Source organism: Morus notabilis, unplaced genomic scaffold (assembly GCF_000414095.1).
Source record: "Morus notabilis unplaced genomic scaffold, ASM41409v2 Scaffold206, whole genome shotgun sequence".
Classification (NCBI taxonomy): Eukaryota; Viridiplantae; Streptophyta; class Magnoliopsida; order Rosales; family Moraceae; genus Morus; species Morus notabilis.
In genome coordinates this window covers 158,616-164,637 of record NW_010365213.1, presented here as the reverse complement: position 1 = coordinate 164,637, position 6,022 = coordinate 158,616, and positions in this window count along the sequence as shown.

Here is a 6,022-nt window from a genome sequence, read left to right as displayed (position 1 = left end):
ACGCTCGATATTGACATGTATGTATTACTTTTTACCACGTAAAGCTCCATCTGTGACTTCCTTTTTTTTAGCAAATTAAATTCAATAAATTAAAAATTAAAAATAAAAACTAGAGCTTCTTCTGCATAGGATAGAGAAAAAAAGAGGTCGCGTACGTGTCCAAGGAGGTAGTTAGAGAAGGAGGAAGGGGCAGACCTGGCATAAGAAATGGAAGCCAGAGAGATATAAAACCAGACAAATTCAGTTCAGAGATAGTTCAGTACTACAGTGATAATCTGTTCAGGTGTTTTCTGGTGATAATTTTTAATATCTATTTTTACTTTTCTGTGCGTCACTTGTAAGTTGTAATGTTCAAAAGCTAGTGCTTGTGATTTACGGCCAAAACTGTAAGACATTCTTTTTTCATTATCTAGAGAAAAAAAAAAAAGCGGACAAGTTTCATTTCAAGTGTTTCTCCTCATGTTTGTTATGTTGTCAGATCTTCAATCAACGTTGATGCACATATTTGTACAGTGAGAAGTACTACATCCGACAGCCTCATTGGTTTTTCTTGACTCAGATTGTACGTATCTCAACCTCATAAATTGCTCTCCCTTTTTCTTTCTAAATTTAAGCTCAATATATATGTGCTAAGTTTATGAACTTTTCATGAAACGAGTTTTGGTTTTTTCATTTTTGATCAACTTTATCTTCTTTAAAAGAAAAGGTGTTCTTTGGTAAGCGAATCTTTGTCAGTGCTTAGTTAATTTCACCCATTAGGGTCTTGTTTGGAACTGGTATTGCTTTCATGTTTGTTTGTTTTTCTAAAAATGAAACGAATAATTATCAAACAAGCACTTATAAGCTATTGTCCCGTAGTAGGTACATTTCGTTTTTGTTTTTTGTTTTTTCTTATGCTTTTAATTTTGTTTAATAAATAATGAGAGGGAATAATTGATATCAGATCTTATTAACATATCTCAACTAAGATTTACTTATTCTTTTAAAATCACGGGTAGAACTGTAGTTTTATATTCATTCCTCCACATTGAATATTAAGAGGTTGTTTGGTTGGGGGATTCGTATCCCGATTCGAATCATGATTCATGGTTCGTTACAGTATTTTCTCTCACAAAAAGTACACGTAAATCAAAAATGGTTATAATCTTATGATTCTAATTCATGAACCATATCTTAAAATTGGTTATTAGAAAGGAAGTTTCGTACGTTTTGTTGTACATCCACGTATGAGACGTGACACTTGAGTTCAGAATCGTGGCCGCTTGTTGTGTTGGCAGAAGATACGTAGTTCGTACAAGTCAGATGAACGGCTTCGAAAGAAAACAAGTATACTTGGTTTGAACGACATCTGACAATTGTAGTCACTAATACATAGAAATTAACTTAAATTAAAAACACGTTAAATAACAATATAGGTAGTCCACCACGGAGAACGTCTAACCAGTCGGGATGAATATAATTATTTCATCATAAACAATTTTCTGCAGAATTATAACAACTTTTCAGTTAAACAAAATTGAATTTTCTGATATTATTTTTCCTTTACAGGTTTAAAAGTAACTATAGAATGGATTTCTTGGGTGAATTATGCATATTAAATAAAGCTAAATCAATGATTTCCTCTCTTTCTGGTATGATCATGTTATGGGCAACTGGGTCACCATCTTCCATATTGCAAACCCCGATCCATCTCAAAGGAGTCCCAATAAAACTTCAACACGATCTCCAACTTGGACTCAAAACCCTAATCTACAAAGAAGCAAAAACCTGTCATGATCAACAACAAATCATCCACTCGTACAAGGCTTTGGCATCATTGCGGCCTCCGAAAACGACACCACCATCACTGTCGTCCACAAAATTGTTGACAAATTACAGCTCATGGTCATCGTCCTCCTTAGTCTTGGACGATCTGATCGGAACCGACAGTGGCGTTCACATCCTGAGCAGCTCCAACATTAATATCGACGACGACATTGGAAAAACGACATCCGGTGCGGAGAATAATAAGTGCAACAACAAACACTTGCCTAACAAGGATCGCATACACGACAGGCGGGTTAAGCAATGGAAGAAGTATCCGCCGCCTTTACCAGGGCTTGCACGGACTGGGAATTTGGCGTGCCGAATGCCTTGGATTTGGACCAGGCATTACTCGGAAGGCAAGCTAGTCCTCCAAGGCCAGCCTCTGGAGCGCCACGAGTACTTCGAAGCTCGCCGTGATGACGGCCGTCTGACTTTAGATCTTGTTTCAATAGAAAATCATCATCAAACGAAATCAAGGTCGTCAAGATCGTACTGCTGCGAAGAAGAGTTGATCCAATTCGGTGAAGATGAAAACAATATTAACGGGAATGAGCAAAGCGTGGCAGATTTTGAATCGCTCTCTGATCAGTTACCATGTTTGGATGGAATAATTAGCAGAGATAGTACTATTACTCCGAAGTGTTTAAGTAGTAGTAATTATGCGTGTGGGATGTTTATGGACATCCATGAACGTAGCAATCCCTACTCCTCCCATTCAGGGCAGGCCACTTCATCAGCTCCTCTAGTCCGGCCTATGACTAGTGTTATCATGTAATAATTCAGCTAGCTTATAAAGTTATGATCATTTGGCTTTAAGCAAAAAAAAAAAAAAAAAGTTGTATTTGATATTATGACATATGATTAATCACTTGATTAATGGCAATAATTCGAGACGTTATAAGTCACGATGAGTTAGGAAGTTGTTGATGTCCCTTCCCCACTCGTGTTGGGATTGTTGAACCTTATCATAAATCACGTGACGTATTCCACGGATACAGTTGCCATGGACAGGGCGATGCCCCCGCGCATATATATATATATGTGTGTATATGGCGGAGCCTGAGCTATAAATTTTTTTAAAGGGGGTATGCGCTCAACAAAAATTTTACAAGAAAATAACCATGTAACTCTCATTTTCTTTTTAAAGCTTTTGGCGTTTCTTTTTTTTATCTTTTTTAATCTGTCTTTACCTTTGATTTATTTAATCTCTAATTGAGTTTTATTCACTTTCTAGAATTTAAAGTCTACAAAATTATGAATTTATATAAAAGTGTAGTTAATTTTTTCTTTTATGGGGATTTTAAGTTTAAACTATGAGTATACTTGAGTCAAATTTCAAGGTATAGTTGAAAAATATAAAAAGATCTAGTAAAATGGATATAGATTAAACTAGAAATTCAAAGATAACAGAAAAAAGATAAAACTATGTAAAAAATTTTAATTATAAAATTTTAAGAGGGTGAAAATGATAGAAATTTTTTTGGGGAGCCAAAAGTTAAAGAAGCCACTTGGACTAGGGGGCTGCTGCCAAAAAGTTAGCAGAAAAAAAGGACTGTAATCTTTTCACTAAATGTTAAGCATTGGTGTATATAAGGGTAATTGTGGAATTATATGAGATTTAAAAAAATTAAATATTAAATAATTTGGGGTGCCTTTATTAAAATTAGGGGTGTAAATAAAATGTCCCTTTACTTTTTAGGCCTCCTAATTTGATGCGCCGAATGTTCGTGGAGGTTTATTTTTTTATTATCATTATGTATATATATATAGTATTTGTATGATAGGGGTAGAGCAAAATTATCATCTTTCTCAAATTCACTTGAATGTCCGTGCATTCTCTTAAATTTTTAATTTTTACAGTTTCCTCTATAATTTTTTTTAAAATTTTTTAATCAAAAAACAAAAACAAAACAATCACTCAAAATATAATTAATTATATTACCAGATATTAAGAGATTCTCTCCTTAATTATATTTTGAGAGATCTCTTCGTCTGAAAAGGTCGATTTGTAACCCCCATAAATATGTGACGCAAACAGCAAAAGGAAAATGAAAAAATTAAAAATGTTTGCAGAAAGTAATATTGAAAGATAGAGAAAATAAGGTCTCTAAGATTATAATCTTAAAAGATACCGATTTCTCTCTAAAAAAATAAAACGCGCACACAAACATGTATGTATATCACGATTCATGCATGATGCATTCACTCTCGCGATTTTTTTTTTTTTTTTTGATGCGTTGGCTTTGCAAAAATTAGATGTTAAGGACGATACAACCTAATTAGCTTCAGAGCAAAAAATAAAAATAAAAATAAAAACCTAATTAGCTTATACAAATGTACCGAACTTTACAAAGAAAAAAATCATTCTTTGGTGTTTAATAAATTATAACATAATTATGTGTCCAGTGAATATATTGTTGTATGCACTGATTATAATCTTAAAATATATTGTTGTATGCACTGATTTCTTATCTCTATCTCTTGCCCTACTTTCCGCAAACATTCTTTTTTCTCTTTTTCCTTTCGCTGTGTGTGTCGCATATTTATGGGAATTACAAATTGACCTTTTCAAACAAAGAGATCTCTCAAAATGTAATTCGGGCGAGAAGATCTGAATCTTTGATTATATGATTAATTATGTGTCCAGTGAATTTGAGAAGCAGGAAGGCTTTTTTATAATTTTGTTACGTATCATACAAACACACCCTATATGTATGTATGTGTGTGTGTGTATAAATACACATATACATATATATATATATATATATATATGCCCTACAGGGACATTCGACATATCAAAGGCCAAATAAGCTTCAAACGCCAATACACAAGCCCTCGTACGTCTCCTCGAGCAAACCATGAAGAGGCTTTTAGTCGTCGTTGACAACAACAAAAGTAACAATAAGTTTCCTCTTTTTGGTAAGAATTTAACTTATTAACCCGTTCAATTACTTTCATTTTTGTACTTCATCTCTGCACTTGCTTTAAAATTGGGATCTAATACATAATACATGAGTATATGAATGAAATGATACTGCAAGATGACCTAAATACCCTAATGGAGATTGATTCTGTGGACCGAATTTCCGATTTGCCTGACTTTGTTTTACATGATATATTGTCTATATATTCTACCCAGAGAAGAAGCTGCAAGAACTTGTATATTGTCCAAGCGATGGAATCGTGTTTGGGAATCATTCCCTATTTTGGATTTTGACCAATACACTTATCTGAAGATTCATTCCACTGACGTTAAGGCCTCTTCTCGGCTTTCTCCAGAACAAGTTGGCAATTTCCTGAATGGTGAGAAAAATTCCTTGATGAGGTTCTCTCTTTGTAAGGGAAAAGTGCAGAAGTTTCATCTCATGATAACTCTTGTTGATCCTAACTTCGCTTGCAAAGTTGATGAATGTCTAGAATTAGCTCTCCAGGGTGGTGCCGTTGAGATTTACTTATCTCTCTACAAACCTTACCCTCCGATAAGTGGTTACTAATCCGTCTCGAACGTCCGGAATTCGAAGTGAAATTTTTTATTTGCCCGTTCGTAGTCGTCATGGGAAAGAAAGGCAGAAATAAGAAAGAGATTATTCCCTGAGAGCTTGTCTAGTACTACCAGTCCCAGAAATGCATCTCCTTTGCTCGCGCGCGATAGCTCTACCTGGCGTGCCGCCTTGCATGCAAGCGAAGCGCTCATTTCGAATCCAATAAAATATTGTTCTCTTCAAAAATTGAATCTCGGATGGATTTTTCTAAGTGAAAAGTCAATCCAGGATATCATCCACAATTGTCCAAACAAGCGCTCCCTCTATTTTGTGAGTTGTACGGGACAGCAAAAGCTAGACATTGTTAGTTTATCAGTCCATCCCAAAAGCTTAAGCTGTTATGAGGTGGGTCAATAATAATTTTATACTTTAACACTCCTCCTCAAAGACCCAACACATGATGACAATTTAAATGGGAATAAAGAGTGCAATTATGAGAGTTTGAACTCAGTACCACCTGCTCTAATACCATGTTAGTTTACCAATCCATCCCAAAAGCTTAAACTGTTAGGAAGTAGGTCAAAAATAGTTTTATACTTTAACAGACATATCCAAGCTCAATAGACTTGAGGAGGTTGTGATTATTTCATCTCTATTTTTTTAGGGTTGATATTGATGCCCCAAACCTTGGAGATTTTTATTTGAGTTGTTTTGGTGAAGATTTGCCTTGTACA